The sequence below is a fragment of the Xenopus laevis genome, chromosome 2L (genome assembly GCF_017654675.1).
Source record: "Xenopus laevis strain J_2021 chromosome 2L, Xenopus_laevis_v10.1, whole genome shotgun sequence".
Lineage (NCBI taxonomy): Eukaryota > Metazoa > Chordata > Amphibia > Anura > Pipidae > Xenopus > Xenopus laevis.
Genome location: NC_054373.1, coordinates 141,575,852 through 141,590,384, shown reverse-complemented (window position 1 = coordinate 141,590,384; position 14,533 = coordinate 141,575,852). Strand labels below are relative to the sequence as shown.

The following is a 14,533-nucleotide window of genomic DNA, read 5'->3' as shown; positions in this document are numbered from 1 at the left end:
CTATTTGCACTCAGAGCCACCATGTGGCATACACCCAGGCTGATATAATGGCTCCGAGTGCAGACACAGAAGGTAGGAGGAGATAGGAGCAATGGGGCTGTTTCTTGGTCTGCGCTAATACGCAGGCTAAGTGTGGCATTAGCCTTTGGGTAATAAACAGGGGTATTCTGTATTTGCTGTACTTCAAAGGTAGATAATTACATTACCAGTATATCCCCCTCCCCCAAACCCTTTATTCTGACTTTTTTTTTTGGCAGGAGCCCATTAAACAAGGAGTTTCTCTGGTGATTGAATTACCTACTTCACAAGGACCAAAAACAGAATAGTTTTATTTTCCCTGTTAGCCCTGTTTAGCTCAAGAAATAACAAAAAACAGAATTGTTGTGATTAAAACAACAGGCAAAAAAATGATGTGTGGCACAAACCCTATTAGTTGCACTCATGTTGGATAAGGAGATATACTGATCCTTTAACTTCACTTTAAGGGGATAAAGGTGAAAGAACACTACTAAATAATAGATTTATTATAAAATACTACATATAACTCCTGCTTTTGGCAATATGTTATGGGTTAATGAGAAGAAAAGCACCAAGCCTATACAAAAGTACTAAAAATGCATTGAAAGGATGATGCAGACACAAAATGGTTTGAAATGTAGTGTAAACAGCTGGAGGCCAAGCTTTCCAGGTCGATTGCCTCATTTGCTTTGTCTACTGGGACCTCTTATCATCTCTATCTATAAACAAATCTAAATGTTCCAGTCTACAGAAATGTCTAGAGGAAACTAAAGTATGCATTATTTCTGCATGGAGAAAAAAAAATATTAGAAGTATGCTTGTCAGATTGCCACTCCCTGTTTGTCCTCAGCACAATTAATTACTGAAATAAAAGAATGGCAAGCCCTTCAACTTCTTAAACTCACAATTTCATTGGTGCTGTTTAAAAATGTAAAACAGAAATCTGCATGTCCCGAGCTTCCTGGCATTGAATTGAGGCACCCGGCTGTCTCTGTGGAAGCCAGCTCAGGAATCAAGATTGTTTAGATGTTGGCAGTGATGAAGGGCTGCACTCACGCACTCTGAACTGCATTCAATTGTACAGGACAGGAAATCTTGACTCCCCCCCTAACCTGCGTATACTGAAAAGGACTTAAAGGGGGAATGTACAACTTATGAATGGATATCTTTATTTATATTGCACTGTAAATCTTTACAGTACTGTAATAGTACAAACAGGGGTTCTCTTCCCCCCCAGAGCTTACACTCTTAATGAAATGGTCATTAAAATGTGATACATACATTCTGTGCAAATGTAGCTGCTATTCAGGACAAAGCATAAATATTGCCCAAGGGAAAAAAACATATATTTTTGTGTGCATTACCCTTATCCCTCTTTGCTTATGAATCTTGCAACAGAGGGGGTAAAAAAATTACAATTGTGATAAAAGTTCTATCCAGGTCCTTACTCTTTTTCTGCTCTTTTTAATGCTAAGCCACTGAATATACACTGGAGATGGTCAACAACTATAAAACAACCTCCAACAACCCAAAGTTTAAGAACATATTGAGGGCCACAAGTCGGACATCCATGATATAAACCCTTAGACATTCAATTTTTATATACTTTCAGGTAAGAGACCTGTTATACAGAATCCTCGGGACCTGGGGTTTTCCAGATAAGGGGTCTTTCCTTAATTTGGATTTCCATATCTTAAGACTACTAAGATATAATTAAACATTAATTAAACCAAACATGATTGCTCTCCATTCAATAAGGATAAAGTATATCTTAGTTGGGATCTAGTACAAGGTACTGTTTTATTATTACAGAGAAGGAAATCATTTTTAAAAATGAGATTTATTTAATTAAAATGGAGTCTATGGGGCAAATTCACTAAAGAGCGAAGTGGCTAACGCTAGCGCAAATTCGCCAGTGTGAGGTAATTACGTTACTTCGCCGATTTACTAATGGGTGCTGGCGTAAATTCGCTAGCGAAGTGGACCTACATTAATGCTACTTCGCACCCTTACGCCAGACGAAGTTGCGCTATGGCGATGGGACGTAACTACACTAATTCACTAACTTGCACATTTTACTGAAGTTACCTCTTGCGCCAGACTTGCCTTCACCACCTCAGACCAGGTGAAGTGCAATAGAGTAGATAGGGATTGCTTCAAAAAAAGTTGAAATTTTTTCTAAGTCCCAAAAAAGCTGGCGTCTTTTCCTTTTTTTAGGGTGATCTTAAATTTTTTTGGGGGTACCCTGCTTCCCCCCTACATTTCCTAACATATAGCACATAAACTATACAGTGGGCACATGTGTAGGGCAATATAACAACTCTATTTTATTTTTTGAAGCTTTCCCAGGCTTGTGTAGTGTAATGTATTAGCTGCTACATATACGCCCATTGTACTTTAACTTGGCGCCTTATGCAAATTAGGCATTGCTAGCGTAACTTCGCTTTCCTTGACGAATTAACGCTAGCGCAACTTCGCTACCGTTCGCCTCCCTGAGTGCAACTTCTGATTTTAGTGAATTAGCGGCCTGGCGAAGTGCGGCGAAGCCTGCGCTAGCGCAACTCCGCAGGTTAGTGAATTTGCCCCTATGGGAGATGGCCTCCCCGTAATTCAGAGCTTTCTGGATAACAGGCTTCCGGATAATGGATCCCATACCTGTACTAAAGAGATTCAGATTGTTTTGCACAGTTTAAGGGGGCACTGTCTTCCAATAATACAATCCATATCTGAGATTAGGAAAGTAAAATAGTTAATGAAAATATATTTACTTAAAGAAAGGTTTTTGTGCATGATTAAAGAAAATATCAATATAGCTGTTTATAAATGATTGGTAAGACTAATCACACATAGGGCGGAGGCCCTGCCTTTTCTTCACCTGTGGTTTCTACGCAGGTGGAACAACATTTGATGGACTCAGATCTACCCCTTCTGTATCTGCACTGACAGGCACGGTGTTCGAAAAAATGTGCAGACACGCACAATGAATTTTGGCACAGAAATCTTAAAATAGTATAATAGGAGTCAGGCTTAGTCAGTTGGTTTGTAACATTGTTTCAGGAGTCAGAATCAGAAACAATGTCAGACCAATACTGCTTTTGATTTACATTTACAAACAACTGTAAAATCACTGAAAATTTGTAATGAGAATACATTTAGGTTTTCCCACATTTTAAATTTCAGTGGTCCCACCTATAGCTATATATAATAGAAAATACATTTCCTTGATATTACAAGATTTTATTCTGGTCCCCTGAAAAACATAAAAGGAGGTTCTACTGTATTTGAAATTTGCTAAGAACCAGGTTTCCTTTCACTATGCAGTGTTTTTGGTGAATGGCCCCTTTAAATCTGAAAATAATGAAGGGTTTGGTGCTTGCTTAGGAATATGCAATCAAATGGTTTGCCATGCTTCACGGCTGAGATTGTATCATTAATATATTTGTTTGTATATCATTTCAGGAATTGGAGTCATTAAGGAGGCCATTATTAAGTCATCAAGGTGGCATAGCAGTTTTAAAATATATCATTTTAATGTGAACACTTTTACTAGGGCCAGCATTTGGGTCAATACCATTCTGTGCAAAATAGTACAGAGTTTGGGGAGCTAAAAACATATGTAGAGTATCCCTAGTGCTCCCTATATTTACTACCTACTTAAAACAAAGGTCAAAGCTGGTTGCAGTATCCTGAAACCATCAGTCTAATGGTTATATATGTGTTTAAGTTACTTGTACAGAAAGACAAAAGCCAGTCTGGTGCACCCTTTCCTTACGATGCCCTGCGCAGACACAAAGATTGACATGCTGATGGGCACCCCTGACCTTTAGTCACAAAACACAAAATAACAATATTTCATGCACAGCAAGTGTAATAGTAATATCTATATATTCTTATCTAAAAAAGAAAGAAAATAAAAGTGGGTTCAACACTGTCTTGTGAGTACTATATGTAGATATTGAATTGATGTATAATTGGACACTCTGGAAAAAGGTTACATTTTCATAAAAAAAAGGATGATGAATAAGTAAGTTCATATTGTAGTGGTAATTTTAAGGGACAATATCTGGCATAGTTAAACAATGAAAGCCTATTTCCAAGCCCATGGCGCTCAAAAATTAAGAAACTGTAATGTATTATATCCTTTGGGCAGCTTTTTTCCACATGATCTAAGCTGATAACAGGTCACCATACAGTCTTCGTATAATGACCCACTCCCTGGCCAAGACTATGATCAATGAAACTTAATAACTGAAGTTAATTTTGTAGAAGCCAATGTCTGTAAGCCTAGGGGGGGTTTTACCAGTAATACAGTCTTAGGGAATTCTTTCATGACAGCACATCTTCTCTGCACAGAAGGAACATATGTAATTGACATAATTATCAAAAACTTGTGTCACTCTGCGGCTCCTTATTGATATAATGATAACCAATAGAAAATGGCAATATTTCTTATTCTCCTTCCCAGGGATATTTTCATGATCAGGAATTTCCAAGAATTATTTCAACTAATCAACTGCACAGAATAATTTAAGTGGTCCAAAATGCAGAAAGCAAGTTTCATTGCTCTCATTCTGAAAATCATAGTAATGAGTAGAAATATGTTCCTGCCCAATAGCAGAGTCTCCCTGGAAATAATTTTCGAAGATGAGCTGACAGAGCTAAAAAGGAATGGGGACAGAGATACAGAGTAAAGATTGTGCAATTCAGGGATGTCCAACCTGTCCATTGTTAAGATCAACAAAAGCTAAAGTCTCACAGATTTGACATCCTTGAAAAAGGTCTCAGAGAGAACCGAAACGTTGGAGATGAATTTGTGAATAAAGCACATTGATTTATTTCACTAAAATGAAGGAGTGCGGGTCCATTTACTAAGAAAGATAAACTATGCAGTATGTACTATGTATGAACTATTTTCAGCAATCTTCTCTCTGATGGTGAGGGTCCGTCAGAAATGTTCTTTATGCCCAATCTTAATACTAAAACAGTGGCATCTTGAGAGTCAGTTTTATTTCCTTATTTAAACCAAGAGCTACTATACACAACATTATGCATTTGCACATATTTCTGTTATAGGGGCAGCAAAAGCAGGAGTAGTAGTAACTACAATCGGGATGGCCTTAGCTCAGTACAAAATCACACATATATAGCTATGAAAATTTGATCATAAACTTCACTTTCCTATAAATATCCATGACAGTAAAAGCATTCACCTTGAAATTTGCCCTAACTGAACTTCAGCCTAAGTGTCTAAGGGTCTGCCTTAGGGGACCAGGACCAAAATTACTAGTTTTGTTTCTCAGTCAGCCATTATGTTTGTGGGTGGAAACAGTAATTGAATCCCTAACTAAGGCAACAGAACATCTAGTTCTCTCATCTTGCAGCACACTGTATCTTACTACAGCTTTCCACATCTTCAGCAACATATTTTTAGTTTGTGGCAGCTATAAAGCATTATTGGTGTGAAAGCAATCTACTTTGGCTGGACTGAATCCAGTAGGGCTGACTATTTGGATTACTAATGATATCATAATTTCCCATGTCAGTCAGATGAATTAGTGCACACCACATGCCTGCCCAATTTTTTTAATCGACTCCAGTGGCTGTCATCTGGGTGCAGTCTGATCAAGTGATCTGAATAAACTGACAGTTTGGCTTATTTCAACAATTCTGCCATGCAGGTATGTAGGTCACCTCGGGGGTCAGTTTCAACAGATCAATTATGGATGATCCGTCCAAACTAAATATGTATGTATGTCTTCTGATGGACTTTGTTGGTGCAAGCATGGTGCATGAGCAAAAAAGGAAGAAAGAGGACCCACAGCTACTCTTCACTTACTGTCAAATCTGATTTGGCAATCAAACCAAATTAATGTAACAAAAGCATTTGGCTGATGGGACAATCAGTGAGATACCTTAAAGCAGGGGTCCCCATCCTTTTTCACCCATAAACAACTTTCAGATGTAAAAAGAGTTGGGGAGCAACATACACATGAAAAATGTACCTGGGTGGTGCCAAAAAAAGGTTGTGATTGACTGTTGATAGCCCCTTTGTGGACTGGCAGCTTAAAGGTGGGTCTATTGGGCAGTACACATGGTTTTTATACAACCAAAACTTGCCTCAAAGCCTGGAATTCAAAAATAAGCACCTGCTTTCTGGCCACTGAGAGCAACATCCAAGGGTTTGGGGAGCAACATGTTGCTCACGAGCTACTGGTTGGGGATCACTGCCTTAAAGGTTCAGTCCATGTATCACCTTAAACCAATCCAGTCCCAATTTTCCAAAACAATTCTTCAGTGATAGGTATAATGGAATACAATACTATGTATATTAAACCTAGAGGAAATACAACTGGCTTTCTGCATATGCTGAATCATGGATAAACTTGATAGACGTTAGATGTAATGTTTTTTAATTAAATGATACGCTGGCACTGAAAATGTTTTTGATATATTATGACACTAATATTAAACACAGAAATCCACAGGAATGGCTCTCTGAATAATATATATTCCATAAATATTTACCTATAAATAAGAAGTATGTATAATATACAAGCAATATCACAATACTGTAGCCCACATTAGTGCAATAATAATGGTTCTAACTAGAGATGTCGCGAACTGTTCGCCGGCGAACTTGTTCGCGCGAACATCGGGTGTTCGCGCTCGCCGGAAGTTCGCGAACGTCGCGCGACGTTCGCCATTTTGGGTTCGCCATTGTTGGCGCTTTTTTTTGCCCTCTCACCCCAGACCAGCAGGTACATGGCAGCCAATCAGGAAGCTCTCCCCTGGACCACTCCCCTTCCCTATAAAAACCGAAGCCCTGCAGCGTTTTTTCACTCTGCCTGTGTGTGCTGAAGAGATAGTGTAGGGAGAGAGCTGCTGCCTGTTAGTGATTTCAGGGACAGTTGAAAGTTTGCTGGCTAGTAATCGTTTTGATACTGCTCTGTTATTGGAGGGACAGAAGTCTGCAGGGGTTTGAGGGACATTTTAGCTTAGGTAGCTTTGCTGGCTAGTAATCTACCTTCTACTGCAGTGCTCTGTGTGTAGCTGCAGTGGGCAGCTGTCCTGCTTCTGATCTCATCTGCTGACTGCTGCAATAACAGTAGTCCTTGTAAGGACTGCTTTTATTTATTTTTTGTTGTTTTACTACTACTACTACTACTACTATAAGAGCCCAGTGCTATTAGTCTAGCAGTGTTGGGGAGTGGGACTGGTGTGCTAATCTGCTGCTCCTAGTAGTTCAGCAGCACCAACTTTAATTTTTTTTTTTTAATATTCATTTTTTTTTTATTTTACTTTTTTTATTTTACTACCGCTGTAGTAGTGTATAAGTTGACCTTTTAGGCATTATTTGCCCTGTAGGCATTATTTGCACACTGTTTTCTTCAACCCGCCATCTAGCTGTGTGACCTTGTTCACATTCTGTCTAAATATCCATAATATTACCGTCTCCAGAAAAAACACCGGAGTGACTTTTTTCAAGCAGCCATAATATATTTTACGTAATCCGTATCCACCGCTGTAGTAGTGTATACGTTGACCTTGTAGGCATTATTTGCACACTGTTTTCTTCAACCCGCCATCTAGCTGTGTGAGCTTGTTCACATTTTGTCTAAATATTGATAATATTATCGTCTCTAGAAAAACCACTTGAGTTACTTTTTTTCAAGCAGCATTCATATATTTTACGTAATCCGTATCCACCGCTGTAGTAGTGTATACGTTGACCTTGTAGGCATTATTTGCACACTGTTTTCTTCAACCCGCCATCTAGCTGTGTGACCTTGTTCACATTCTGTCTAAATATCCATAATATTACCGTCTCCAGAAAAAACACCGGAGTGACTTTTTTCAAGCAGCCATAATATATTTTACGTAATCCGTATCCACCGCTGTAGTAGTGTATACGTTGACCTTGTAGGCATTATTTGCACACTGTTTTCTTCAACCCGCCATCTAGCTGTGTGAGCTTGTTCACATTTTGTCTAAATATTGATAATATTATCGTCTCTAGAAAAACCACTTGAGTTACTTTTTTTCAAGCAGCATTCATATATTTTACGTAATCCGTATCCACCGCTGTAGTAGTGTATACGTTGACCTTGTAGGCATTATTTGCACACTGTTTTCTTCAACCCGCCATCTAGCTGTGTGACCTTGTTCACATTCTGTCTAAATATCCATAATATTACCGTCTCCAGAAAAAACACCGGAGTGACTTTTTCAAGCAGCCATAATATATTTTACGTAATCCGTATCCACCGCTGTAGTAGTGTATACGTTGACCTTGTAGGCATTGTTTGCCCAGTTTTTTTGGCCGCAGCCACTGAAGCACAGAGGCCAGAAAAAATATGCCATATAAATGCTGAAAATAGTCATTTTTTGCCATACGTTGACTCAACGTATATGGCAAAAAATGACTATTTTCAGCATTTATATGGCATATTTTTTCTGGCAACTGTGCTTCAGTGGCTGCGACCAAAAAAACTGGGCAAACAATGCCTACAAGGTCAACGTATGGCAAAAATGACTATTTTCAGCATTTATATGGCATATTTTTTCTGGCAACTGTGCTTCGGTGGCTGCAACCAAAAAAACTGGGCAAACAATGTCTACAAGGTCAACGTATGGCGAAAAATTACTATTTTCAGCATTTATATGGCATATTTTTTATGGCAACTGTGCTTCAGTGGCTGCGTCCAAAAAAAACTGGGCAAACAATGCCTACAAGGTCAACGTATGGCAGTTGTTTAAAGAGAACAGTAGATTACTAGCCAGCAAAGCTACCTAAGCTAAAAATGTCCTCAAATCCCTGCAGACTTCTGTCCCTCCAATACAGAGCAGTATCAAGCAGATTACTAGCCAGCAAACTTACTATTCATCTGTCCCTGAAATCACTAACAGCTCTCCCCCTACACTATCTCTTCCAAGCACACACAGGCAGATTTTTCAGATACATTTTTGCCCTTGATCCCCCTCTGGCATGCCACTGTCCAGGTCGTTGCACCCTTTAAACAACTTTAAAATCATTTTTCTGGCCAGAAATGTCTTTTCTAGATGTTAAAGTTCGCCTTCCCATTGAAGTCTATGGGGTTCGCGAACCGTTCGCGAACCGCTCGCGTTTTTGCGCAAGTTCGCGAATATGTTCGCGAACTTTTTTTCCGACGTTCGCTACATCCCTAGTTCTAACAAACATTTATCCTGTAAACTTCCAGTTGTTGCTAAATCACAGCTTCAAACATCTTTAAATACCTTAAATACCAAAATGATATTATACATTAAAGTGGAGTCTCATAACAAGAGAAAGTCAAGCTACATAAAAGGTCAATGGCGGCCAGACAAGTAGCTGATTTCCATAGTCTAAGCTATATGTTTGGAATAAAGGTTTTTTAATGCAAAAAAGGTGCTGTATGCTTGTTCTACAAAGCAACAACCATAGGATTGCCCAACTTATTGGTGCTAAACCAACTAACTCTCTAACTTTAGTTAAGGTAAAAATAGCAGCATCCTATAATATCTTTCTGCTGGCAGAGAATGATAAATCCTGTAGCCTAACAATGCTGCGTCAGTATTATATTATACAGTATTACTAACATTGCTAATACATAAAATACCATTTAGAAAATGCAGGGTAACATTTCACAGCCTTCAATTGCCTCTCTTTTTCCACTTTGGCTTACAGTGTGACATTTGATCCCCATTCCCAGAGTAAAGCTGGCAGAACGCTGGCAGTATATTATCTCTCTTATTACCACTCAACACAGGAAAACAGACGACAGATGCAGCGCAGTCAGATAGCTGCCTTTATCAAGACGTGTGTTCTATGCTCAGATCTATAATGTAGGTCGCGGAAAAGAAAGGAGGAAAGTCTGGAGTCTTGAACTTTACCTGAATGGGTTTTCAGGTGACACAGGAGCAGCTGGCGCTGAGATGCAGTTCATGAAATAAACCTTCCAGATTTTCTTGTTCAAGTCCAGTCTGTGTTCCCTTCACATCAGCCCCTTCTCTCAGCTGGATGGAACTTTTTCTAACTGCCTGCTCATGGTTTTGATTATAAGAAAACTATGCACTCTCCCGTCATGGCTCTTTTAATGTCTTTAGTTTCCTCTCTCTAAAAACAGCCTTTTTTTCTGGCTAGCAATCCCAGAACTTCCTGTTGTTTTTTTTTTTGTTAAATACAGGATGCAACACATGACACAGTTCCCTTCTCAGAACCCAGCCACCGATGTGAAAGCTCAAACGAAATGGATTAATGAATATTGACAAAAAGGTCCCATAGCTTTCATGTGAACGATTAGTTACAGCAACCATCTTGCATGTATGAGGCTCTGTTTACTTTCACAGAACCTAAAATATAGTTTTAATCTTTGAGGATGAACATTAACAGTGATGCTCTGGTCCTGTGGGAAATATGCTTTGCAGTTTCTCCCAGCTAATACTCTCCACCCAAAATAATTGTAAATGTTCTTAAAAAGGTTAAAAATTGTGAAAAACAATGTCAAACACATAAAAGCAGCACAATACTTACTTTGTAGAGGTAAACCTTTAGGAAATTGTGGAACTCAGTTACAAATTATTTATTATAAGACAAAGAAAAATTGGATTGTGAACCCTACAGACATATAGGAAAAAAGCTGGTAGGGGAGGGCCACTCTTTAAGAGATTTTTAAGAATTTCTCACAAAAAAACCTGCACCGCAGTTGTTGAATTGTTATGTTTACTGGTATAAAGTTCAGCAATGTTGTCTTACAAAAATGATCGACAAGTCAAGAAGCAATTTTTGATCCGGTGCATTGTATCATCAACGAAAATTTAACCAGGTGTTCCATAAATTCAATAATGGAAATATATGGACAAACCTTAGTAATGTAAAATTAATTGAACAAAATGTTAATAAAAATAAAGGAAAAAAGGTTGGTGTATTATGTGTCAGGCATAAGGAGGGATGGGGGAACTGGTGTCTCTAAACAGAGACAGATATTATAATTTCCTTTCAATCTGTGGAATCGGGTATTTTTGTGTAGTAAGAAATACAAACTTGCCTATCATTCCACCAGTTGTAAAATAAGGGCTGACAATGTTGGTCTGTAAAATGATTGAAGTCTTTGGTTGCAGTCAGATAAAGAGTGCCATATGTATTAATTGCTGTTCATCATGTCACAAACCTTAGCGCCGGCAGGCGCATCTATCCTCTGCTGCGCCTGAACAAAGATGGCGCCCATAGCCACCACGTGGGCAGCAGCGGCGCTGGCACGGTGACACTGGCATCAGGACGCCGGCATCAGGACGCCGGCGTGATGACATCATGTGGCCCGGCGCCAAATACAAAATAAAAGGACACCCAGGATGCCGGTTCAATGGCCGTGTATAGGTTCTGTTTGTTATGTTCCTGGGTGCTCTATATTTCTGTTTGGATTGGTTACTGGATTCTGATATTGCCTGGACTTTGACCTTGATTTGTTCTGCCTGCCTTTGAACTCTTGACTGGATTTGGATCACGACTTTGCCTGAACCCTTTTGTACTGCGTTCTTGGACTTTACCCCTAAAGCTTCCTCCTTGGTCCTGACTACTCCCCGCTGGGAGCCGATAGGCCCCCTTGACACATCAGCAATGTGTGAGCTGTTGGGTTGTAGTTGTACAGAAACCCTTACACTAATATATTATCTTTGGTCAGCTCAAGAAATGGTCTTTATACAAAATTATCAAATCATTATAGAGCCAGGGGTTAATGGAACATATCTACAGGCTATTCAAAGCCCTTGAATTACCGCTGTGTCTAGGCTGGAGGAAACAACTGGGTTTCCTTGTATTAATGTGTGAATTTGCACATAAGATATCAGAGTTGGCTGGGCGGGTACACTCAGTTTTAGAAGCATATTTGGACACATAGCAGTTTTTTAATCCATTCAAGCACTAGCAATAGCCTTTGCTTTTTTTTTTTCTTATAAATAAAGCTGTAGATCAATTTTATGAATTTAACATGAATTCACGTGTTCTATTGTTAGTTAAAGGGAAATACATTTTCTGGCCTTCATCTACCCCCTTTACACTTAATTCTCAAAATGTATTTTGAGGTTTGTAAAAGAGATATTACATTTTACACATGCATTTACAAGATTTTTTTCTTTTATCAAGCTAAGCAAAAACATTCATAATTCTAGAATATCTCATAACTGCAGCAGGTGAAATAAGAGACACATTAACCTAAAACTTTAAAAAGATACTTATTTCAAATTCTGTATATTCAATATGCAAATCTTAATTTGCATAAGGTTCATTTTTGCGATTGTTGGGGTCAGCTGTACAATTCTTCGTGCTTGATCATATGAAGTGTTTTCATTTATCCCTTGTACCCCCACAAGAAGCAGAAGAGAAGGATGGGCAGAAACCACAGGTGTTACTGATAAAATACTTCTCACCTCTTGGCAGGGGCGATCCTGGTTTCTCCGCCGCCAACTGCTGCTCCCCCTCCCCTGGAAATTCGCTCTTAAAGTACCAGGAGCAGCATTTTTGCTGCTCCTGGTACCTAGTGGGGCGCTGCCGCCTGAGGCAACAGCCTCAACTCGCCTCATTGGTGAAGCACCCCTGCCTCTTGGTTCACATAGTCAATTGCAGTTGTAAAGTTGTCACCTGACAAAAGCTGGAATGATCTAATTCTAAGCTATAACATGGAGTTGGCAACTTCTCCCACTTAAACTAGAGCAGCACAACTGCAACATTAAACATAGAGCTGGTACAACTGGCAGCTGGTACATGAAGTCATAACTTGTCTCTCTAACATACATATGTCTTAGGGTAAAGACAGAATTATGACTACAACAGATTAATTCTATAGTCAAGCATTAATAAATATCTTCCAAGAAGATGCCAAATGGCAAGTCCTCCCAGAACTGTACCTTGTATGTAGATGACATTTTATTAATAATAACACATAGACAAAACTAGTGGCTAACACTGTGATTAAACACAAGTAGAAATAGTTGTTAACATTCAGTGGTTTTGATACATAAAATAAACATGTTACCTTTTTAAATCTTGAGACTTCTTAATGGCCATGTCTTTACCCTGGCCTCTTAAATGGCCCCGTAACATAAACACAATAATGAACATTATTTCATAAAAAACAACAAAAATGAACATTTTTATTTTAAATCTTAAAATTTATTTTAAATCTTTCAGGTTCTGGTAAAATGAGAAATTTAATTTTCATTGAATAACATTATAGAAACAAACTGAAGAACAACATTTTGAAAGTGGGAACTTAGAGATTGAATTCTCAAATAAAGTAGGTATAGGAAAGTTCCCGGATGCAGAGCATGCCCTTTGGTTGGCTACATTTGCTTGTGTCACTTACCTTTAAGACAACTCAATCCTTTTTATCCAATTAGTCCTTTGTAGTCAAATAATTTGATGGGATCCTAAAAACAGAGAATTTTACATGAAAACAATATGATGTATTATTAGTGTTGTGATTGTGGATCAATAGATGACAATGGACATCCTTTCCAGGAAATGCAAGAATGAGAATATGTATGATAGCTTCCATATCAACTTTTGCTATGCATGCTTATGTTGGTAGATGGCAGACAAGTCAGTGTGAGGTGTCACCTGCCAACACTTTTGCATTGCCTTTTAGAGCCAGGTTCAACAAACAGGGCAGTTTAGGGCCCAATAGTAGGTTTTGGGAGGGAGGCCTCCTCAGAGGATGCAAAGGTATTAATCGAGATTTCATTCTTCCCTAATAAATAATGTACAATAATGTGAATATATATTTAAAATGATAATAATATTTATCATCCTTTCATCTTATTCCTACCTGTTATGCAAAAGCTACAATAGTTGTTGGAGATTACATAGGGCTGTGTAGTATAGTACTCACTGTTTGCTTCTTGCTGGTAGACCTTGTCCAGTATATCAGCAAAACATCAATCTATTGCTGATCTAAGAAACATGTATGCGGTAGTATCAAGGGTAGGCCATTGTGATGGACAAATGCTACAGTGATGTTGTTCTCTGCATAAAGTTTACTCTTTCCATTTGCCATAATGTCAAAAACTCTCTCCAGTGAGCATTGCCATCTGTATCTCATCACAGTAATGCTTTATTATTATTATTATTATTATTATTAGGTTTTATCAGGCATAATTCAATGTAAAAAATGTGGGCAGTGCATTCCTTAATTATCTGTTTAGACACAATGTGGGGTAGATGATCTTGAGCTTTCTGCATCACAGTTGGTCTAGTGTTATGCGAGTTTGTCTAAAGATCTCTGCTGTATGTTCTGTCCTTCCAGTCATCAAGTTTGGGGAGATCTAGTGCTTGGCAGAAAGAATCCACTCAAATTAGTTCCTTGAGGGAATATTGCTTATTGTCCTTTGTATCTATGAGGGCGAAGAGGAAGCTCTAGCCGGCTTCTGTCCTGTGAAATAAAGTAAGTGGTTTTAGCATCATATATTGCTGTAGCTTTAGCCAAGTAGGTTTGGAAAAATTGAGACATCAAAGTTTTGGTAT

General features: G+C 38.6%; 1 protein-coding gene across 1 annotated transcript in view; it reads right to left on the bottom strand.

The window, feature by feature from the left end:
* Nucleotides 1-10,278, bottom strand: part of acvrl1.L (activin A receptor type 1 L homeolog) — a 46,337-nt gene extending 36,059 nt beyond the window's left edge. The window contains exon 1 of the mRNA XM_018247346.2: nt 9,910-10,278. The gene's annotated coding sequence lies outside the window, so the exon portion shown is untranslated. The remainder of the gene's footprint in view (nt 1-9,909) is intronic.
* Between the last annotated feature and the right edge of the window lie 4,255 nt (nt 10,279-14,533).